At 50.0% G+C, this 24190-nt stretch overlaps 1 protein-coding gene across 3 annotated transcripts in view; it reads left to right on the top strand.

Annotated features, from left to right (window-relative positions):
* Positions 1–5456: 5456 nt before the first annotated feature.
* LOC139243886 (zinc finger protein 135-like) overlaps positions 5457–24190 on the top strand; it is a 53670-nt gene continuing 34936 nt past the window's right edge. For all 3 annotated transcript variants that reach the window (XR_011589744.1, XR_011589743.1, XM_070870905.1), the window contains exons 1-2: positions 5457–5568; positions 11687–11875. The gene's annotated coding sequence lies outside the window, so the exon portion shown is untranslated. The remainder of the gene's footprint in view (positions 5569–11686; positions 11876–24190) is intronic.

Below are 24190 nucleotides of genomic sequence, written 5' to 3'. Positions count from 1 at the left end.
CAGGGTGGATAACAGAGTGAATCGTTTTGAACACAGGGAGCAGACGAAGGGCCTAATTGCAGCGTGCTAGGTTCCTGTGTCTGCTGAAGCTCTTCCCTCGGTCAGAACACTTACAGGATCTCTCATCGGTGTGAACCCACTGGTGTGCTCGCAGGTTGGACGGATCACTGAAAACCTTCCCACGCACGCAGCAGATGAACGGCCTTTCTCTGGTGTCTCTTCAGCTGCCAGAACCTTTTAAAGCCCTTCCCACAATCGGAACATCGCGACGGCCACTCGCCAGTGTGATCAAGATGATGCGCCCACAGGTTGGGTGAATGCACGAATCTCTCCGGCACATGTGGCAGGTAAATGGTCTCTCCCCAATGTGAACTCGCTGGTGCTTCAGCAGGTGGGACGTATGAGCGAATCCCTTCCTGCACACTGAGCAGGCGAACGGCCTCGTAACCTCGTGACCCGGCACATCCCTCACTCTACCATTACTGTCAAGCCAGGGGACCAACCCTGGTTCAATGAGGAGTGTAGAAGTGCATGCCAGGAGCAGCACCAGGCAGAGCTAATAATGAGGTACCATCCTGGTAAAGCTACAACACTGGACTATGTGCATGTTAAACAGTGGAAGCAGCATGTTGTAGAGAGAGCTAAGCACAAGAAAATAGAACATAAGAATTAGGAGCAGGAATAGAAGGACAACGACTAAAAATGGCCAAAAAGAAAATAAAATAACCATGGAAACAGTCTGAGCAGTTCCGCAACAACATGAATGGCCAAATGGGAAGCAAAGTGCTTTTAAACCTCACACACTATTTATCTACAAAGTACATCTGATTATCAACAGCAAGCTGCAATATCACTGACTGGAGTATGATTGTTTGAGTAAATAAGAGTTTAGTTAATGAACTACCTGCATTTATTTTACAAATACTGTATCGTATTTTCTTACTTTAAACAAACCCTGTGAAGTTTCCTTTTACCTTTTACTCTGTTGGGTGTTTTTAGTCTTTCGGTCCCTGCCCACAACCAGTGCATTCTCAGCTGAGAGAAAAGGTGGCCCACTTGCTCCCAGATCTCTGACTGTGACCCGTGGTATCTCACCCTCCACATTTACTGCCTTGTGGGACATGCTCATTTTCTGTTGACCCTTCCTCCTTCCCGACAGTCCAGTGGAGATTGCGGACTTGCTGTGTGAGGGACAAAGAGCACAAACCCACATCCCACCATTCTGTGCTGCCATTTGTTGAACTGGCAGCTGTGCCAGTCTCCGTTAATTATTTATTACGTTTTTCAGGTTTGTGAAGCAGAAACAGTGTCCACAAAGAGCTACTTGTGCTTCAAAATACTCGAGCTGCTCTGCCAAACAGCCCCGTAGACATTCAGTACAACAGATAATTCATCAATCGATCATTTCATTCATTTAGCGACGGAAGATTTTACTGTTTCAGGCCACATTGTGTGTATTTAAGTTAGTATATGGCTTTATGTTTATAAATTATTGGGAGGGTAGAAATGGTGTGATGCCCAACACTAAGAGTGGGATCGTTTCAAATTTACCAATTCAGTACTTTGTTCTCACCAACGTGCGGGTCCCTTTAAATCTGCTGCACAGTGTCTCTCCCAGCGGTGGGAGCTGGTGAGTGGTCCCTTTAAATCTGCTGCACAGTGTCTCTCCCAGCGGTGGGAGCGGGTGAGTGGTCCATTTAAATCTGCTGCACAGTGTCTCTCCCAGCGGTGGGAGCGGGTGAGTGGTCCCTTTAAATCTGCCGCACGGTGTCTCTCCCAGTGGTGGGAGCGGGTGAGTGGTCCCTTTAAATCTGCTGCACAGTGTCTCTCCCAGCTGTGGGAGCGGGTGAGTGGTCCATTTAAATCTGCTGCAGGTGTCTCTCCCAGCGGCGGGACCTCGCGATTGGTGCGTGACCGTGCGGCCGGCCACCTTGGGGGGAACATTGGTGGGCAGCCCTCAACAACTCAGCAAAACTTGTTAAGTGGCCCTCCAGCCCAAATAATGCCCACCACTGCCCTAAACCATCTTTAATGGTCTTCTGCCTCCTGACGGAGTTGTAAAAACTTTTGCAATGATTACCATAATTGAGCACTATCTTCTTTTCCAAAGATCTCTTAGTTTCTCCAATGGCTGCTTTTGTCTCCCTCAGTTGGGGGTGATATTTCTCTCTATTCGTCTAAACTGAATTCATTTTGGTCTGAACTGGGTTCAATGTGAAACAGTTCAGGGAATTAGGTATCATTCACCCCTAGACCCACGCTGGACAGTCAAACCCCAGATGGTTCCTTTGTACAGAATCAGAGTGGTTACAGCACAGAAAGAGGCCATTTGGCCCATCAAGTCTGTGCTGTTTTTTTGCAAGAGCCCTTCAGCTAGTCCCACTCCCCCACCCTTTCCCCGTAGCCCTGCAAATCTTTTTCTTTCAGGTACTTGCACAATTCCCTTTTGAAAGCCATGATTGAGTCTGCATCCACTACCCTCTCAGGCAGTACATTCCAGATCCTAACCAGTAAGGATTCCTCTGGTACTGCACCATATATTTGTCAGGATACTGAAACCCAGCTTTCTTACAGTCCACTCCTGGAGGTCCCACTCCCTGAGCTTACAACCTTCAGCAGGGTCAGCGGAGTTCCACAGCAGAATGAACATGGTTCAGTCCTGGATGTGATTAACAGCAGCAATAACAGCAGAATCCAAACCCTGGAGTTGCCTGTGAACTCGCTGGTGTCTCAGCAGGCTGAATGATCAAATGAATCCCTTCCCACACATGGAGGAGGTGAACAGCCTCTCCATGGTGTGATCTCGCTGGTGTCTCAAAGTGGAAATTGCTGTTGAATCCATTCCCACACACGGAACAGGTGAACAGCCACTCTCCAGTGTGAGTGCGCTGGTGTGCCAGCAGCTCCTTTTTGCTTTTAAAGCTCTTCATAGTCCGAACATTTAAAAAGTCTCACATTAGTGTGAACAGGTCGGTGTCTCAGTCAGTGGGTTGAAAAAATGAATCCTGACACACACTCGGAGCAGGTGATCGGCCTCTCCCCAGTGTGATTGTGTTGATGAGTTTCCAGCTCAGACGGGTAACTGAATCCTTTCCCACGGTTTCTCCCCAGTGTGACTGCTTTTGTATTTCTCCAGGCCAGAGGATCGGCTGAATCTTAGTCCACACACACACAACACATGTACGGTTTCGCCCCGCTGTCAACGCATTTTGTTTGATGATACTCAGGTCCCGATGAATAGACGAATGGATCTTGATGTAATGTTGGAGTTAAATTTCTCATCTACAAATCCTCCCCTTCTAATAACCTATAAAATAAATATAAAACAGGTAAAAGGGAATGAGAGAGAGAACCCAGAAAAACACACAGGCTGGTTGTAAAATTGAGTTTAATGAATGGGGGAATTTGTGGGGCAGGCTGTAGAATAAACAGTCACCATGAAAGCTGCCGGATTGTCACTAAATCCCAACTGGCGCACTAATGTCCTTCAGCGATATGGGGATCGGGCGGGAAAGTCACGTTGAGCTCGAAGATCAGCCATGGTCTCACTGACTGGCGGAGCAGGCTCGAAGGGCCGTATGGCCGACTCCTGCTCCTAATTCTTATGTTCTTATGGAAGGGAACCTGCCACCCAACCTGTCCCGTGACTTTTACCACCTAGAAGGAAAAGGGCAGCAGGCGCAAGGGAACACCATCATCTGCAAGTCCCCTCCAAATCACACACCATCCTGACTTGGTCATATATCGCCATTCCTTCATCGTCACTGGGTCAAAATCCTGGAACTCTCTAACAGCACTGTGGGAGTGCCTCCACCACACGGACTGCAGCGGTTCAAGTAGGCAACTCACCACCAACTTCTCCAGTGTTATTAGGGACAGATAATAAATGCTGGCCTTGTCAGAATCGGCCACAGCCCAGAACACACAAAAAACATGTAAATGTTAAATGGATTAAAAGTCCATACAGAAATACTTGTTCCTAAAACAAACTTACATTGTTTAATAATCTAATCTCCCCCAGAGCCCACCTTCCCGGACAGCCCCACATGGGCAATTGTTGGTCCTACTGGGCCCAGAGCTCACCTCCCCGGACAGCCCCACATGGGCAATTGTTGGTCCCACTGGGCCCAGGGCCCACCTCCCCGGACAGCCCCACATGGGCAATTGTTGGTCCCACTGGGCCCAGAGCCCACCCCCCCGGACAGCCCCACATGGGCCCAGGGCCTATCTCCCCGGACAGCCCCACATGGGCCCAGGGCCTACCTCCCCGGACAGCCCCACATGGGCAATTGTTGGTCCCACTGGGCCCAGGGCCCACCTCCCCGGACAGCCTCACATGGGCAATTGTTGGTCCCACTGGGCCCAGGGCCCACCTCCCCGGACAGCCCCACATGGGCAATTGTTGGTCCCACTGGGCCCAGGGCCCACCTCCCCGGACAGCCCCACATGGGCAATTGTTGGTCCCACTGGGCCCAGGGCCCACCTCCCCGGACAGCCTCACATGGGCAATTGTTGGTCCCACTGGGCCCAGGGCCCACCTCCCCGGACAGCCCCACATGGGCAATTGTTGGTCCCACTGGGCCCAGAGCCCACCTCCCCGGACAGCTCCACATGGGCAATTGTTGGTCCCACTGGGCCCAGAGCCCACCCCCCCGGACAGCCCCACATGGGCCCAGGGCCTATCTCCCCGGACAGCCCCACATGGGCCCAGGGCCTACCTCCCCGGACAGCCCCACATGGGCAATTGTTGGTCCCACTGGGCCCAGGGCCCACCTCCCCGGACAGCCTCACATGGGCAATTGTTGGTCCCACTGGGCCCAGGGCCCACCTCCCCGGACAGCCCCACATGGGCAATTGTTGGTCCCACTGGGCCCAGAGCCCACCTCCCCGGACAGCCCCACATGGGCAATTGTTGGTCCCACTGGGCCCAGAAGTACTGGGGGGGACCCAGCAGCTTCTCCTCCATCCCCACTGCCGCTCAAACTGCTGCAACACACAGAGCCCCACAGGAGGCCCGGGAGCGCCTCCCCCCCGCACCCAGCGCCCACCCCGGGACAGAGCGGCCGTTGCCGGGGGCCTGTCACCGGGAGAAAGCCCCGCAGCTGCCCCCCGGGGGCCCCGCTCGGGGAAAGGCCGGAGCCGCAGGTTGTTGTTCGGGGCCTGAGGCCCACAGCGGGTGTGTGTGAAGCGGGTAATGCGGAGTGTGGTGTCTCGGGCGGGCGGGGCCTGGGCCCGCACTCGGTGTGTGTGAAGCCCGCGTCCCCCCGGGGTTTATTAACCCGCTCCCTCCGCCCATCTCTCAGCCGCTGCCTCAGACACAGCCGGCCCCACCGCGCATGCTCAGCTCAGACTGCCCGGGTGATTGACGGCGGCTCCGGGCCAATAGGAAGAGCGGGGGCGGGACTGGAGGACCGAGCGGGCGGGCGGTCCTCCAACCAATCGGAGTGTGCGAGGGGCGGGGCTGAGCCCGGAGCGGCGGCGGCGACAGTCGGTGGGGCCCGGATGATGTGGGACACGAGACGGTGGGTTGTCGGCGCGGGGCAGGAATTGGAGCCGCGAGTGGGGCTGGTGAGCTTCATAAACCCCTGGTGTAGGGCCCAGGGCCCAGTAACAGGCCAGAGGCTGGGCCCGGCTTTGGCCCGCCCGCCCGCGGGGACAGGGCCTCAGGCTCCCAGGGACACCCACACTCAATGTATTCTGGAAGCAAGAAAAATGGGAGACTTTCTGAAGCAAATGGTCCAATTTAAAGGTGACCACAAACCTGTGAGGGGCGGGGTCAGCTGATCAATCTGTTCCAGGATTAATAGCAGTATAGAGTACAACAACAAGCTGATTATGGTCAACCTTTATCAGTCACTAGTTACACCTCACATATTGAGGCTTGGGCCCCATTCTGGGCTCCACACTTTGAAAAGTTCATCAATAATAACTTTCAAAACGATGAATGTTTCAAAGGGGAAATGTTCTGGTGTTTTGGGGTAGGTGCAGGGAGCGGCTCTTTCAGTGAGTCGGACAGGCTCGATGGGCCGATTGGTCTCCTGTGCTGTATGGTTCCCTGAAATGGTGACAGTCTGGGAGCATCTGTCTAAGGTGGTGAAATGGAGAGTGGTCAGGGAGAGCCCATCACCAAAACAGGGAGATATTACAGATAGAGAGGGACGGTCAGAGTGTATAAAGAGGTGACGAGAGCACAGACACCCAGACAGAGTCAGCACCTTCAGGGGAGGAGAGGGAGGGGAACCAGTGAGTGTAGAACTGAACCCAGTCAGAGTCAGCACCTTCAGGGGAGGAGAGGGAGGGGAACCAGTGAGTGTAGAACTGAACCCAGACAGAGTCAGCACCTTCAGGGGAGGAGAGGGAGGGGAACCAGTGAGTGTAGAACTGAACCCAGCCAGAGTCAGTGCTTTCAGGGAGGGGAAAAAAACTGGAAGCAGAGGAAAATGAGATGCTGCTATGGGTTTGGATTTCTGCACAGGGAGGAGGGAGAGTGTGTGGGCTTGAGATTTACAGCTTTGGAGAACAAGCAATTCAGACCAAATATCATGTTAAGATCTGACAGAGTTACTCAATTTATCAGGATCTGAATATACACTGTCTCATCAAACACGGTCTTTCGGATGAGAAGTTAAACCGAGGTCCCGTCTGCTCTCAGATTGAAGTAAAATATCCCATGGCACTATTTCGAAGAAGAGCTGGGGGTTATCCCTGGTGTCCTGGCTACTTTTACACATGGAAGACTGGTCACAAAAGTAAAAGCCCATGGTATCCAGGGCAAAGTGGCAAGTTGGATCCAAAATTGTCTCTAAGGCAGGAAGCAAAGTGTATTGCTTGATGGGTGTTTTTGTGACTGGAAGGCTGTATCCAGTGGGGTTCCACAGAGCTCAGTGCTGGGTCCCTTGCTTTTTGTGATATATATCAATGACTTAGACTTGAATGTTGGGAGTATGATTAAGAAGTTGCAGGTTATACTAAAATAGGTTGTGTGGTTGATAATGAAGAAGAAAGTTGCGGACTGCAGGAAGATACCAATTTACTGGTCAGGTGGGCAGAACAGTGACAAATGGAATTCAATCCGGATAAGGGTGAGGTAGTGCATTTGGTGAGGTCTAACAAGGCAAGGGAATACACATTAAATGATACAACACTGAAAATTGTAGAGGACAAAGGGACCTTGGAGTGCAGGTTCACAGATCCATGAAGGTAGCAGGCCAGGTAGATAAGGTGGTTAAGAAGGCATACGGAATACTTGACTTTATTAGTCGAGGCGTGGAATACAAGAGCAAGGTGGTTATGCTTGAACTGTAGAAAACACTGGTCAGGCTGCAGCTGGAGTACTGTGTGCAGTTCTGGTCACCACAATACAGGAAAGATGTGATTGCACTGGAAAGGGTGCAGAGGAGAATTACAAGAATGTTGCCTGGTCTGTAGAATTTTGGCGATTTGAGGAAAGATTGGATAGTCTGGGTCTGTTTTCTTTGGAACAGAGGAGGCTGAGAGGAGACCTGATTGAGGTGTATAAGATTATAAGGGGCCAGGATAGGAGGGACCTGTGTCCCTTGGCGGTGGGGTCAACAATCAGTGGGCATAGATTTAAAGTAAATGGTAAACGGTTTAGAGGTGCTAGGAGGGCAAATTTCACCCAGAGAGTGGTGGGGGTCTGGAACTCTCTGCCTGAAAGGGTGGTAGAGGCAGAAAGCCTCACCACATTTAAAAAAAATACTTGGATGTGCATTTGAAATGCTGTAACCTACAGGGCTGCGCACCAAGAGCTGGAAAATGGGATTAGGCTGGCGATCTCTTGGTCGGCCGGCGCGGACACGATGTACTGAAATGGCCTCCTGCCGTGCTGTAAATTTCTGTGATTCTATAAAACACTCCCAGGGCAGGTACATCACGGGTTAGATACAGAGTAAAGCTCCTTCTACACTGGCCCATCAAACACTCCCAGGGCAGGTACATCACGGGTTAGATACAGAGTAAAGCTCCTTCTACACTGGCCCATGAAACACTCCCAGGGCAGGGACAGCATGTGGTTAGATAGAGTAAAGCTCTCTCTACACTGGCCCATGAAACACTCCCAGGGCAGGGACAGCATGGGGTTAGATAGAGTAAAGCTCTCTCTACACTGTCCCATCAAACACTCCCAGGGCAGGTACAGCATTGATGCTGAGTGAAGCTCGGCTGAAGCCCCACTCCACAGGCCCTCGGATTGGTTGGAGGACCAGCCGCACTCTCGGTCCTCAAGGTGCCGCCCACTCGCTCCCTATTGGTCAGCACCTCCCGTGGATCACGTGGCTGCGGACAAACGGAATCGGCTCGCGGCTGGGATGTACAGCTCTGGAAGTACAGGCCATTATGCACTTTCAATTTCTGCAGGAAAGAAGCTAGTCACCCCAATTGTATTACAATAGACCAGGTACAAGCTAAACTAGTGAATCGCCAGACATTAGCAGAACAACGGTCATTGAATTTAGCTGATTATATTAGACTTACTGACATGATCACCTCAGACTTACTGGAACCAACTCGATAGTTTAGGTTAGAACAGAACAGGCAGAAGAAGGGTATAAAGATAGACAGGTTCGGACAGTCCATAGCGAGGACCCAAGAGCAGCACTAGGCAGAAGCAGGTATCGGAAGAAACCCTTAACGGAACAGTGTTAGGACGGGACTGATCATCAGCAGACCTATTGGGTAACTATAAAGTATAAGTGGTGAGTCTTGTACTTTTTCTGCATTAAATGATCATTAGCGGTACTGCCATTGTCTAGTGTGTCATTTGATATTTAACTCAGGAACCGTCACAGGCAATCACTAGCCACACGACGAGCGAAGTTGCTGTTTGAGCAACAGCCGCCTGGGACTCTCGGGGCAGATTTTCCAGCTCGGACCCGATCACATTCAGATGTTGAGCAAACGTCACTACAGCCCCCACCCGGCCCCCGGAGAGCTTCCGGCTCAGAACTGACACCAGCCTTTGGCTGAGAATCACTGCCAGCCGCAGAGCCCCAGATAGAGGCTGCCAGCCCGCAGGCGAGAGCTAGCTCGATGGGGGAGGGGTGCTCGTGTGCTGAGTGAGTGAGTGTGCTCCTGTGCTGAGTGAGTGAGTGTGCTCCTGTGCTGAGTGAGTGAGTGTGCTCGTGTGCTGAGTGAGTGAGTGTGCTCGTGTGCTGAGTGAGTGCGGTGTGCTGAGTGAGTGCGGTGTGCTCCTGTGCTGAGTGAGTGCGGTGTGCTCGTGTGTTGAGTGAGTGCGGTGTGCTCGTGTGCTGAGTGAGTGCGGTGTGCTCCTGTGCTGAGTGAGTGCGGTGTGCTCGTGTGTTGAGTGAGTGCGGTGTGCTCCTGTGCTGAGTGAGTGCGGTGTGCTCGTGTGTTGAGTGAGTGCGGTGTGCTCGTGTGTTGAGTGAGTGAGTGTGGTCATGTGCTGAGTGAGTGAGTGTGCTCGTGTGCTGAGTGAGTGAGTGTGCTCGTGTGCTGAGTGAGTGAGTGTGGTCATGTGCTGAGTGAGTGAGTGTGCTCGTGTGCTGAGTGAGTGAGTGTGCTCGTGTGCTGAGTGAGTGAGTGTGGTCATGTGCTGAGTGAGTGAGTGTGCTCGTGTGCTGAGTGAGTGAGTGTGCTCGTGTGCTGAGTGAGTGAGTGTGCTGAGTGAGTGAGTGTGCTCGTGTGCTGAGTGAGTGAGTGTGGTCGTGTGCTGAGTGAGTGAGTGTGCTCGTGTGCTGAGTGAGTGTGGTCATGTGCTGAGTGAGTGAGTGTGCTCGTGTGCTGAGTGAGTGAGTGTGCTCGTGTGCTGAGTGAGTGAGTGTGCTCGTGTGCTGAGTGAGTGAGTGTGCTCGTGTGCTGAGTGAGTGCGGTGTGCTCGTGTGCTGAGTGAGTGCGGTGTGCTCGTGTGCTGAGTGAGTGCGGTGTGCTCGTGTGCTGAGTGAGTGCGGTGTGCTCGTGTGCTGAGTGAGTGCGGTGTGCTGAGTGAGTGCGGTGTGCTCGTGTGCTGAGTGAGTGCGGTGTGGTCATGCCAACGACATCTGTATTTATATAATATAAGATATTGTTTCTCTCTCCACAGATGCTGCCTGACCCGCTGAGATTTCCAGCATTCTCTGTTTTTATTTCAGATTCCAGTAGTATTTTGTTTTTGTCTTGTATTGATATAGCGCCTTTAATGTAGTAAAACGGCCCATGGTGCTTCACAGGAGTGTTATATTATGAGACAAGAAATGTGACACTGGGCCACATATGGAGAAATTAGGGCAGGTGACCAAAAGCTGCATCAGAGGTAGGTTTTAGTAGCGTCTTAAAGGAGGAAAGAGAGGTCAGAGGCACAGAGGTTTAGGCAGGGAGTTCCAGAGCTTGGGGCCTCGGCAACAGAAGACACGGCCACCAATGGTTGAGTGATTGTAATCAGGATCCTCAAGAGGACAGAATTAGAGGAGCGCAGACATCGCTGGGGGTTGTGGGGCTGGAGGAGATTAGAGATAGGGAGGGGTGAGGCCATGGAGGGATTTGTAAACAAGGATGAGAATTTTGAAATCTAAGCATTGCTTAACCGGGAGCCAATGTAGGTCAGCGAGCACATGAGTGATGGGTGAGCGGGACTTGGTGCGAGTTAGGACACGGGCAGCCGAGTTTTGGATGAGCTCCAGATTACGACGGGTAGAATGTGGGAGGCCAGCCTGGAGTGTGTTGGAATAGTCAAGTCTCGAGGTAACCGAGGAATGGATGAGGGTTTCAGCAGAGGATGAGCTGAGGCAGGGGTGGAGACGGCCGATGTTATCGAGGTGGAAATAGGCGGTGTTGGTTATGCTGGGGATATGTGGTCACAGCATTCTAGGTAAGATCATCTGCCATTTTCATAGAATGAAACGGGACAGAAGGAGGCCATTCGGCCCATCGAGCCTGTGCTGACTCTATGGTAGAGCTATCCAGTTAGTTCCACTCCCCTGCTCTTTCCCCATAGATCTGCAAATATTGTCCCTTTAGTATTTATCCAATTCACGTTTGAAAGTTACTATTGAATCTGCTTTCAGCACCCTATCAGGCAGTGCGTTCCAGATTGCAACAACTCGCTGCTTATAAAATGTTCCCTCATGTCACCTCTGCTTTTACCAATCACCTGAACTCTGTGTCCTCTGGTTACCGACCCTTCTGCCAATGGAAAGTGTTTCTCCTTATTCAGTCTATTAAAACCGTTCATGATTTTGAACACTCTATCAAATCTCCTCTTAACCTTTTCTGCTCCAAGGAGAATAACTGCAGCTTCTCCAGTATCTCCACATAACTGAAGTCCCTCATCCTTCGTACCATTCTAGTAAATCTCTTCTGCACCCTCTCTAAGGTGTAGACATTCTTCTGAAAGTGTGGTGCCCAGAATTGAACACAGTGCACCAGCTGAGGCCTAACCAGTGTTTATAAAGGTTGAGCATAACTAAACACAAATGCTGATATTTGTGTGATGGGTTTAGACGGCCGAGGTTTATCCAGTCAGTTGGATGTGAGCTGAAACATGTGCACTTGGAGCGGGGAGCCAGGGACACGCTGTGTAACCGGGCACAGACACTCTGCACAGCCCACACATCACTTGTTTCCCACTTGGCCCAAAAGGAATATATTAAATGCAATAATTAATTTGATTTGACTTTAAATAGTTTTGTTTATAAATTTAATCATGTTTCTCTAATTTTATTTCTTAACTCAGATTCACAGCCTCATTTTATTTCTTCCTCTGAGCCCCTCAACTTCATCTGGCAGCGTAATGTTGGCGAGTGGTGATTGATTGCCCTGGGAACCAACAGGAAGAGAGCTCAGAGGCCGGAGGGCCCAGGGAGCAGCGTGTTCTGTAACCAATCGCGGTGCTTGAGGGGTGGATCCTGAGTCGGCCAATCAGGTGAGTCAGTGTGAACCCCTGTTAAACAATTCATCTTTAAATAGCGTTAATAGTTAAACAGTTAAATCGAGATTTCTTTTGTCAACCAAACAGTTTAACATTTGTCAGTATTTTGTTTCCCTGGAGTTCCTATTATGAGTTTCAGACACTTCAGTGCCAACTGGACCAGGTGTTTAAAGATCATTCATTTCCCTCATGTCGCTGTTAGTTAAAGGTGCACAGATTGATTTCCCCTCATTATGCATCTGTTAGCGCGAATGAATCCTGGAAGAATCACTCGTCACTCGGGTCGGTTCCAAACGTCAAAACAGTTTTATTTACGCCGGCGGGGAGAAAGCCTCTGGGTAACACCAGGCACCCCTCTCCGCCGAACAAAGAAATTCATCGATACTTATATGTTTTACTACAGTTTATAATAGTTACTCAGCCCATTTTGGCTGGACACAATCCAATCATAACGATTATAGATTACATACAGGTTCATTTGGGCCAACGGAATTGGCCCCTAAGCAACAGGGGACTGCGTGATCACTTCATGTTCAGCTAGGGGGTTACTCATGGTCTCAGGACATCTTGTCTGGGGGTCTGGAGGTTGTTGATTAGAGACATTCTGTTGAACATGTCTTTTGTGTGTTCCTATGTGAGACAATGCAGTTATGTCAGTTAATTAGGAATGTAGTCAAGTCGGCTAGCAAAATTCCCCTAATGCTTTGCAGAACCTCTGGCAGCCATTTTATCTATACCTTGCAGGTGCCTTTGCCTTAGGAAACTCGCTCCAACAATCCCCCCTTTCGGTAAGGGACTAGTCCTAGTCCCCTTTAACCGACACTATTTGTTACCCCATTTATTGTTTTACGTACCACCTGGTACTCCCCACCTCAACGTGCTGGCCAGTCACGTGGTCTCAGGAGTTCCAATTGCTTTGATCAAATTGATATATTTCAAATTACCCTGTCCCTCTGCTAGGCAGATCTCCTTGTTTACTTGAGCTCTGGTTCTGATGCTCCTTCGTCGTGCATAATGCCTGCAGGATCAACAGGCAATAACACCCCATGTTAGTGCCAAGACCAGCTGTACCCTGACCAGTATGTGCGATATTATTTGAATCCAGGGGTGGATGTTTACATTCATCCCCCAGTTCCAGATCTTCCTCCACCAACTCTGGTTTTGTAACTCTGTGTCGGTACTCTTTTCCAGTATTTCAATCTTTGTCTGTAATTGGTGGTAGAGCTTGACAGACTGGCCCACTCTGAGTCTTAGTTCCCTTAGTACCTCAGCTAAATGTGGGATCGGGGCCTGCTCTGGCTCGTCATAATCCTGTAGGTGATCGTGGAGCTGATCGGTGACGTTAATCATTTCAGTACCTCGGCGTCTAACCTGGATAATGCGGGCTTGCCCTATAGTAACGGGTCGTAGAGGTGTAAAGCAAAAGTTTGGCTGTGAGATCTGCCATTGTGTAGGCCATTGTACTGATAAGAGCGTTCCGTGGTAGAGACACAGTATTTCCCTTTGCCTCCGTAACCTGCTCTGGCAAAGTGTGTGGGGGCAGGTACTATTTCTAATGCGCATCCATCCGTTCAGTTGAACCCACACTCGTCTAATTCTCCTTGTCCCACTGGGTGAGGGCACTCCGTAACGTCACCCCTCTTCTTGCATCCCGTCAGGGAGATCCAATAGAGTGTGTTGTCTCTGCGGAGAGATAGTAACAGAGGGAGGTGTTTTCCCGTGTGACCTCGATATTCTCCAGTTGATAAAGGTGAAATGGCCCTGAGTCTTGAGACTATAGGGATCATCAGGACGATACATGGCTTGAGGAGTGGTGCACAAAGGAGGGATTCAAATTCCTGGGACATTGGAACCGGTTCTGGGGGAGGTGGGACCAGTACAAACCGGACGGTCTGCACCTGGGCAGGACCGGAACCAATGTCCCAGGGGGAGTGTTTGCTAATGCTGTTGGGGAGGAGTTAAACTAATATGGCAGGGGGATGGGAATCTAAGCAGGGAAACAGAGGGAAGTAGAATGGGGACAGAAGCAAAAGATAGAAAGAAGAAAAGTAAAAGTGGAGGGCAGAGAAACCTAAGGCAAAAAGCAAAAAGGGCCACATTACAGCAAAATTCTAAAAGGGCAAAGTGTGTTAGAAAGACCAAGCCTGAAGGCTCTGTGCCTCAATGCGAGGAGTATTCGGAATAAGGTGGACGAATTAACTGCGCAGATAGGTATGATGTAATTGGCATCATGGAGACATGGCTCCAGGGTGACCAAGGCTGGGAACTCAACATCCAGGGATATTCAACATTTAGGAAGGATAGACAGAAAGGAAAAGGAGGCGGGGTGGCGTTGCTGGTTCAAGAGGAAATTAATGCAATAGTAAGAAAGGATATTAGCCTGGATGATGTGGTATGGGTGGAGTGACAGAATACCAAGGGGCAGAAAACGCTAGTGAGAGTTGTGTACAGACAACCAAACAGTAGTAGTAAGGTTGGGGACAGCATCAAACAAGAAATTAGGGATGCATACAATAAAGGTACAGCAGTTATCATGGGTGACTTTAATCTACATATTGATTGGGCTAACCAAACTGGTAGCAATGCGGTAGAGGAGGACTTCCTGGAGTGTATTAGGGATGGTTTTTTAGACCAATATGTCGAGGAACCAACTAGGGAGCTGGCCATCCTAGACTGGGTGATGTGCAATGAGAAAGGACTAATTAACAATTTTGTTGTGCGAGGCTCCTTGGGGAAGAGTGACCATTATTAAGATGGAGAGTGACGCAGTTAATTCAGAAACGATGGTTTGAGACGTGAATTGGCTAGGATAGACTGGCAAATGATACTTAAAGGGTTGAAGGTGGATAGGCAATGGCAAACATTTAAAGATCACATGGATGAACTTCAACAATTGTACATCCCTGTCTGGTGTAAAAATAAAACGGGGAAGGTGGCTCAACCGTGGCTAACAAGGGAAATTAAGGATAGTGTTAAATCCAAGGAAGAGGCATATAAATTGGCCAGAAAAAGCAGCAAACCTGAGGACTGGGAGAAATTTAGAATTCAGCAGAGGAGGACAAAGGGTTTAATTAAGAGGGGGAAAATAGAGTACGAGAAGAAGCTTACCGGGAACATAAAAACTGACTGCAAAAGCTTCTATAGATATGTGAAGAGAAAAAGATTAGTGAAGACAAACGTAGGTCCCTTGCAGTCAGATTCAGGTGAATTTATAATGGGGAACAAAGAAATGGCAGACCAATTGAACAAATACTTTGGTTCTGTCTTCACGAAGGAAGACACAAATAACCTTCCGGAAGTACTAAGGGACTGAGGGTCTAGTGAGAAGGAGGAACTGAAGGCTATCCTTATATGGCAGGAAATTGTGTTAGGGAAATTGATGGGATTGAAGGCTGATAAATCCCCGGGGCCTGATGGTCTGCATCCCAGGGTACTTAAGGAAGTGGCCCTAGAAATAGTGGATGCATTGGTGATCATTCTGCAACAGTCTATCGACTCTGAATCAGTTCCTATGGACTGGAGGGTAGCTAATGTAACACCACTTTTTAAAAAGGGAGGGAGAGAGACCGGGTAATTATAGACCGGTTAGCCTGACATCAGTAGTGGGGAAAATATTGGGATCAATTATTAAGGATGAAATACAGCACATTTGGAAAGCAGTGACAGGATTGGTCCAAGTCAACATAGATTTATGAAGGGGAAATCATGCTTGACAAATCTTCTAGAATCTTTTGAGGATGTAACTAGTAGAGTGGACAAGGGAGAACCAGTGGATGTGGTGTATTTGGACTTTCAAAAGGCTTTTGACAAGGTCCCACACAAGAGATTAGTGTGCAAAATCAAAGCACATGATATTGGGGATAATAAACTAACGTGGATAGAGAACTGGTTGGCAGACAGGAAGCAGAGAGTCGGGATAAATGGGTCCTTTTCAGAATGGCAGGCAGTGACTAGTGGGGGCCGCAGGGCTCAATGCTGGGACCCCAGCTATTTACAATATACATCAATGATTTGGATGAAGGAATTGAGTGTAATGTCTCCAAGTTTGCAGATGACACTAAACTGGGTGGTGGTGTGAGCTGTGAGGAGGACGCTAAGAGGCTGCAGGGTGACTTGGACTGGTTAGGTGAGTGGGCAAATGCATGGCAGATGCAGTATAATGTGGATAAATGTGAGGTTATTCACTTTGGGGGTAAAAACACGAAGACAGAATATTATCTGAATGGCGGCAGATTTGGAAAAGGGGAGGTGCAACGAGACCTGGGTGTCATGGTTCGTCTGTCATTGAAAGTTGGCATACAGGTACAGCAGGCGGTGAAGAAGGAAAATAGTATGTTGGCCTTCATAGCTAGGAGATTTGAGTATAGGAGCAGGGTGGTCTTACTGCAGTTGTACAGGGCCTTGGTGAGGTCTCACCTGGAATATTGTGTTCAGTTTTGGTCTCCTAATCTGAGGAAGGACATTCTTGCTATTGAAGGAGTGCAGTGAAGGTTCACCAGACTGATTCCCGGGATGGCAGGACTGACATATGAGGAGAGACTGGATCAACTGGGCCTTTATACATTGGAGTTTAGAAGGATGAGAGGGGATCTCATCGAAACATATAAGATTCTGACGGGATGGGACAGGTTAGATGTGGGTAGAATGTTCCCGATGTTGGGGAAGCCCAGAACCAGGGGTAGGCCATTTAGGACCGAGATGCGGAGAAACTTTTTCACCCAGAGAGTTGTTAACCTGTGGAATTCCCTGCCGCAGAGAGTTGTTGATGCCAGTTCATTGGATATATTCAAGAGGGAGTTAGAAAAAGGGAGATAGCTAAGGAGATCAAGGGGTATGGAGAGAAAGCAGGAAAGGGTTACTGAGGGAATGATCAGCCATGATCTTATTGAATGGTGGTGCAGGCTCGAAGGGCTGAATGGCCTACTCCTGCACCTGTTTTCTATGTTTCCCACTCCGGGAGCTTTGCCCATTGGGCAGTTTGGGATCACTGGGTATACTCTGGTCAGTCCCTTCAGAGTGCAGTTACCCAGTGTCCTCTTCAGTTTGGCCAATTGAGCCAGATGTGGGCTGTCTATCCAGTCTGGCACCTCCCCCCACCACCACCCCCCTTTGGATCTGATCGAGGTTGTGTCGTATCTGTCCCACCACCCATAAGTCATAAGCGTGACAGACTTGTCTCTGTCTGACCGTTCCGGCATCTTCCTTCTCTCTGTCGATGAGGCGATTCGTTGTTTTGGCTTGAGCTTCTAGGACTGAAATTCCATCCAGTTGGATTTCTGTGCCCTCTCTTCCTAGGTTAGCTTGATCTTCCTGATTCTGCTCTGCCGTTCTAATAGTCCTTTCATCACCCCTTTGAGTTGTTCCACCTTTTCGTTTAGCCCTTGTATATCCAGCGAGTTTACTATGGAGGTTCCGGTGTTAAAACCAGTAGCAGCGTCATTAACTATTCCCCTTTTGGTCCGATCAACTTGCTCCTGTCCTCGGAATCTACTGGCGCCCATGGCATCGGCAGCCTGCTGCGTTACAACCTTACTTTAATACACTATACATATTTCTTGCTTGTTCCGTACAATATTCCGGCATTCGTATGCCTGAGATATTGATCAGAACAGGCGCGATTTCATGCTTAACATTATCATATAATAGTTCACCTTCGTTGAACAGTTCAATCCCATTTTCTGGTCCCTTAGTAGTTGTGGGACATGACAAGTTCACAGGCTGGGTGGAGGTTATTAGGGGGCGCAGCATCGGAGGAGGCGAAAAGTACACATACAAAGATACAGTGGCTGCCCCTACCTCCTCATAATACCCGCACACTCCTTTCCCCCCCCCCCCCCTCCTTTCGGTCGGTAACCGTTGGTTGGGGCTTGACAGGGGGCGCACAAATTATTCCAAAAGTACACTTATCGGGCCCTCTGGCCTCTCTTCTTCCGGTGCAGCTGACCCTTGTATCGGTGGAACATTGCACGCGTACTTTGTCCTTGCTCGAGTGTACTTGTAGTCATGCGTTAAAATAAGTTCTGTCCTTGCTCCAGTCCTTGGCTGCTGGGATGCATATTCCGTTAGTTAAATTAAACAAAGCCCCATAGTTCATGTAGTTGTGTCTTTCCTGCGTGTGCTGTATCTCTCGTAGTCCGTCTGTATTATCCAGTGCTTGCATGGGCCTCAAGGTTCCCAGTATCCTGAGTCTCCAGAGTTGAAATAGCCGCTGTGGTCCCATCTCGGTGAGTGTTTTACCTGCAAATTTTAAACAGATAGCCTGGTCGTCACCTGGTGTTAGGTTCTGGTCCACTCCTCTTTTATCCATGCATGTCGAGGTCACTCTGTGAAATCGGAGGTAAGGTTAGGTTATCCATATTCTTTATCGTCGTACCATCTCTATCACCTCATGTTCCTGTCTGAGCTGCTGTCGGTTTTGCATTTGGGCCTGTTGTGCTCGAGCCTGCACGGTGACCCACCTAAATATTATCCAAACTCCAATTGTCATCAGTGCCAGCACTGTTCCTCCAAACATCCCATCCTTTGGTGTGTTTTGCCACTCCTGATATTTTGTGGCATACCAGGCGGGGGCTCCCTGATGGGCACTACCTCTGGGTCGGCCATTGTCCCTTTGATGATATTTTTTAGTTGGGACCAGTGCTTCCACCGGCCCTTTCCGTTCATATCGACGCAGGCACAGGTGTCGCCAGTCAGGATGATGTTGTAGGGTCCGGTCCATTTCGGGGCAAATCCGACTTGTTCAGGGGTGACTCGTACTAAAACCTTGTCCCCTATCTGTGGTAGTGTGGGTCGGCCTTTCCCTGGTCTTGGGTCTCTTAGTCGCATATGGTCTGTTGATACCTCACTTCTTATCGTAATTCTTTTAACTGTGAATCTAATTGTTTTACATATTGTTTAATCCGGTCTCGTAGGGGTCCCATGTCCTCCCCACCCACTATAATGTTTTCAGGGCGTTTCATGGCCCTCCCTGTCATTAGTTCGAAGGGGGTCAGACCCGTTGTTCGATGGGGGGTGGCTCTGAGTCTCATTAATATGCAGGGTAGGATATCCACCCATCCCTTCCCTGCCTCAGTTATGGCCTGGCGATCGCGGCCTTAAGGGCGCGGTTCATTCGTTCCACCATCCCTGAACTCTGGGGGTGGTATGGGATATGGAACCGTTGTCGGATCCCCAATAAACCGCACGCCCGCTTCATGACTTGTTCCGTGAAGTGTGTACCTTGGTCTCAATCAATTTGAAGGGGTGCTCCCCAGCGTGGGATTATGTCACCGGCGGGAATACGGGGGGGAATGCCTCAACCCATTGGGTGGCCTGATCAATGATTACCAGACTGTATCTCTTTCCCCTGCTATTGGGTAGAGGTCCGGTAAAACCGATCTGTAAGTTTTCCCACGGACCCTTGGGGCGCGGCTGATGTGCCATCTTAACCTTTGTGGGTTTTCCTGGGTTATGCTACGCACATATTATACAGCGCTGGCAATGTTTTGCTACGTCTCGTCCAATCTCGGCCCACCACCAGTCTTTGAGTAGACGGTTCAGCTTCCCGTCCCGCCTGCTGTGGTCCGGCTCATGGTGTCGTCTGAGTAGTTGGGTCTGGATCGACGGTGGGGCGACTACCTGCAGTCCCTTTCTCCAATAACTGCCCCTTGACATTCCCATCGGGACCGTTCCTCCGGGCTGTTCTCTTCCTGCACTTTCCGGATGTTTAATTCCCCTGGCCCTACCGCGGCTACTTGTATTGCCTGGGGCTCGGCCTCTTCTGCAGCCCTTTGGGCTGCTTGGTCCGCGAGCACATTTCCCTGCTGCTCCCTACTTTCGATCCTCCAGTGTGCCTTAATCTTTATCACGGCTGCCGTAGCGGGTTGGTTCACTGCTTTCACTAATTCTCGAATTGCATTCTCGTGCTTAATGTGTCCCCCTCCTGATGTTACGTACCCTCGTCTACTCCAAGCCGTCATATAATCGTGTACTACCCCAAACGGGTATCGGCTGTCCGTGAAGACATTCACACGCTTTTCTTCTGCTAATTTCAGAGCTTCAGTTAGAGCCACGAGCTCCGCTACCTGAGCGGATATCGTCCCTTCCAATCCTCCTCGTAGGAGGGTGGTACCGTCTTGGTCTACCACGGCCCATCCGGTATGGAACTCTCCGTTGATATACCGTCGGGACCCGTCGACATACAAGAGTCAGGTCGGGATTGGTTCGGGGTACGTCGGCTATTTCTCCTTCTGTCCCCTGATCCATCTCTGTCTGACACCGGTGGGGCTCGCCTTCCCTCGGCTGGGTTAAATCCTATATCCCTGATTATCCGTATAGACTGGTCTTTGGGTAGTAACACCGCCTCCCACGTGGCCTGTCGGGCATCGGACACTGTTTTTAATCTCCCGGTATTCAACAATTCCACTATGGTATGTTTGGTGTGTATGACTAGCTGCCCGGACATTGTCACTGGTTAGCATATTCTCGCAGCCCAGGCGGCACAGTCGAGGGGAGCTACACACAGATGGAGTCCTTTAACGACCGGGGACTTCTGTGTTGAGTAATAAGCTACTGGTCTCATCACCCCTCCCTTTTCCTGGGTCACTATGGCGCTGTAAAAGCCCCCTTCGAGATCGTGGTATACGTGGAACGGCCCCCTTCGAGATCGTGGTATATGTGGAACGGCCCCCTTCGAGATCGTGGTATACGTGGAACGGCCTCCTTCGAGATCGTGGTATACGTGGAACGGCCCTCTTCGAGATCGTGGTATACGTGGAACGGCCCCCTTCGAGATCGTGGTATACGTGGAACTGCCTCCTTCGAGATCGTGGTATACGTGGAACTGCCTCCTTCGAGATCGTGGTATGCGTGGAACGGCCCCCTTCGAGATCGTGGTATGCGTGGAACGGTTTGGTCATGTCTGGTAACTTCAGGGCAGGGGCTGTTAGCAGTCCAGCCCTTAATTTCTCATACGCTTCTTCCTGCTCCGTTCCCCATTCTACTTGATCCGTTCCTGGCTTTCCTCCCTTTACTAAGCGCTGAATGGGTTCGGCTATGGTCGTGAATTGGGGAATGAAATTTCTACAGTAGTTGAACAAGCCCATTACCCGCCGCACACCCTTGCACCATCGTGGGTCGGGGCATGTTAGCGATTGCTGTTTTCCGGTCTGTGGGGAGTGTCTTACTTCCCTGACTTATCATGTCCCAAGTATCGCACCTTAGCCTGTCCGATTTGTGCCTTCCTTGGATTTATCTTAAATCCTGCTTTTTCTAAGGTCATTACTACGGTTGTTGTGGCTCCCAGGTGCTCTCGGTCATTTGATGAGGCTATTAGGATGTCATCTACGTATTGTAGGATCGTGCCATTGTACGGTGTTAAATCACATTCCTCCAGGACCTTACTCGTAACTCGGTGGAAAATGTTCAGGCTATTATGGAACCCCTGCGGGAGTCGAGTCCACGTTTACTGTCTGCTCTTTGAGGCGAAGGCAAACTTTTCCTGGGACTCAGGGTCCAGGGGGATCGACCAGAATCCATTGGCGATGTCTAAAACTGTGAAAATCCTATACTCCGGACTTAGACCGTTAAAGATCGTAGCTGGGCTGGCTACGATAAGGTGTTCCTTAGGTGTTGCCTTATGCAGGGCCGTATAATCTATAGTTAGTCGGGAACTCTCATCGGGTTTTTTGACTGGCCACATCGGGGAGTTTGTGACTGATACTATCTGTCGTTCCACCAAGGCTTTTATTCTCAGTTGCCCGCATGGCCTCTGGTTTAATGGGGTATTGTTTGTGGGGAGGGTGTATTGGTCCTGCGATTTTCTCTGGCGTAATATTAATGAGGACGCAGTCCTGTTTGCTTTTTGCCCAGATCTCTGGTATGGCCTGACATACCGTCTTCGGACTAATCTCTAGTCAATGCACCCGCGTTGCCTATTGTGGCTACGTTTCTCACCAGGACCCATTTTCCGATGATTTTGTCTTTGTGTCCCTTTCTCGCTGTCCAGATTGTTTGCCTATTTTGCGCATCCACTATCATACCCAGTTCGTTGAGTAAGTCCATCCCCAGTATTGTACCCTCCGGGTTTGGGCACACCCAGAACTGGACCGGTAACATTATACCGTCTACTTCTAATAATTGTGTTTCGCTCTGGTACACAATGGTCCTGTTCCCCCCCCCACTCCCTGGATTGTAATAGATCGTCGGGTGTTGGGCAGATCCAGGTTGGTTAGGGACACCAATGCCCCTGTATCTATTAACATGTCGTATCGCCGGTCCCCTAACGATGCATTGATCCACATACGGCGATCGGGTCCTTGTCCGGGGGCCGATGCAATTCACTGGGGCTGCGTCTGCTGTATAATGTCTAACAGCTGCTGGTTCCCCAGTTTGCTAGCATCTACGGTTTTCTTGTCAGTACCTTGCCCCTTCTTCTGTCCCTGTCGTGGTCCCTTTCCTTCCTGTCCGCCCCCCTCTGCCCAACAATCCTTTATCTCGTGCCCTACCTTGTTACAGTTCTTGCACCTTTTGCGGCTATCGCGCCTTGGGGCTCTGCACTCGGCGCGGCAGTGCCCTGGTTTGTTGCAGTTAAATCATATTCCGGTCGCTTTCATGGTGGCTGCTGAACAGGCTTCAGTTGTACTGGCTGCCACTTTGGACTTTTGTTGGCTATCTACCGCAGTGGCCCAGTTCTCCAGATCGACGTAATTATTGAACGCTACCAATCCTCTCTTTAGTATTGTCTGGTGAACGGGGCTTAATCTGACCTTGTATAACTGTGTGAAAGCCGGGTTCTGTCGGTCCACATTTGGTACACCATTGTATGCTTGGAAGGCCTCACATTTTCTAGTCCCGTATTCCTGCGCCCCTTTGTCTTTTTTTTTGTGTCGCTCCCACCATTGAGTTCCGATTTACAGGGTCCTGACCGAAAGCTGCTGTCACATTTGCTTTAAAGGCGATTGGGTCTTCTTCCTGTTGCTGTTGGTCCTCACACCAGGTACCGTCCCGGTGGGCCACCTGTAATCGTTCCCGATAGTTCTCTGGCATTTTGGTTCTAACTAATCCTGTTACGTCCCGATTGTGGAGCAAGTGGCAAATTTGCATCTCCTTGATCTTCTGACAGAAGACCGCATGACTATGTCGGGGTGTTGGGAGTGGTAATTTATCTAGTAGCTGCATAGTATCCCCGGGAGATAGGGATACGTATGTCATCCTTACTTGCGCGGGTTGGGCGGGGTGACCCAAGGGTCCGCTCCGCCTGGTGCTGGGGTCCCGGGTATGTACTCCACCTTTATGGGAGCCGCTTTGGCTGGGTTTGTTGGGGTATATGGGGGTGGTAGAGCTTCCCCTCCTCCTTGGTCATAATTATCTGCCTCTTCTTCCCCAGTCAATATCATCCTCACTCGGTGGTGCATTGGGACCTTTTGTTAGTGTTGGCAGGACTGTTTGTCCGGACATGACAGTTACTTGCTCCCTTTTATTTCTTACATATTGATTTACTTTCTCTGTTAATTTTACGTGGGCTCGAAGAATCCGAACCCAGGCCTTCTCGCCCTTATCTTTCTTTTCCTCCTTTCACCACTCCTGCTGGTCAGCCGGCGGGCGAGATTTAATCATCCTTTCTATTGCTTTCTTCTGTTTCTCTGCCAGGTGGCGGGTAAGGGACCCTTCTGGCCCCCAATCGAGTTTTGTCTGTTCATTAGCCATTCCTGGGTAGGATTAGAACCATTAGGAACCTACTCTGAGGTCCGCTTTCTGTCTAGCGATACTTGTAGACCGTCTCCTGGCTGGCTAGCTATCAGGTCACAAGTCTGTCACAATGTCTTTCTTACACCAGGCTTATGATACAATTCTTAAATACTTTAAGCAATTCCCGAGAGCGCTCTACATCTCCTTAACGAACTACGGATCACCGTTTTACCTGTTGGTCTGACCCTGTTCACCGTTCATTGATCGCTAGGCATCCCCCGGCCCCGGGATAAGTTTAAATATACTCCCCCGATGTTTCCACCGATATCGAGCGCCCTCCGAAATATCCTGCCACTGTTAGCACGAATGAATCCTGGAAGAATCACTCGTCAATCGGGTCGGTTCCAAACGTCAAAATGGTTTTATTTACGCCGGCGGGGAGAAAGCCTCTGGGTAACACCAGGCACCCCTCTCCACCGAACAAAGAAATTCATCGATACTTATATGTTTTACAACAGTTTACAACAGTTACTCAGCCCATTTTGGCTGGACACAATCCAATCATACCGATTATAGATTACATACAGGTTTATTTGGGCCAATGGAATTGGCCCCGAAGAAGCAGGGGTCTGCGTGATCACT

Source organism: Pristiophorus japonicus, unplaced genomic scaffold, assembly GCF_044704955.1.
Source record: "Pristiophorus japonicus isolate sPriJap1 unplaced genomic scaffold, sPriJap1.hap1 HAP1_SCAFFOLD_190, whole genome shotgun sequence".
In the NCBI taxonomy this organism is placed as follows: Eukaryota; Metazoa; Chordata; class Chondrichthyes; family Pristiophoridae; genus Pristiophorus; species Pristiophorus japonicus.
The sequence above is the reverse complement of the archived record's forward strand: the minus strand, read 5'-3'. Positions and strand labels throughout refer to the sequence as shown.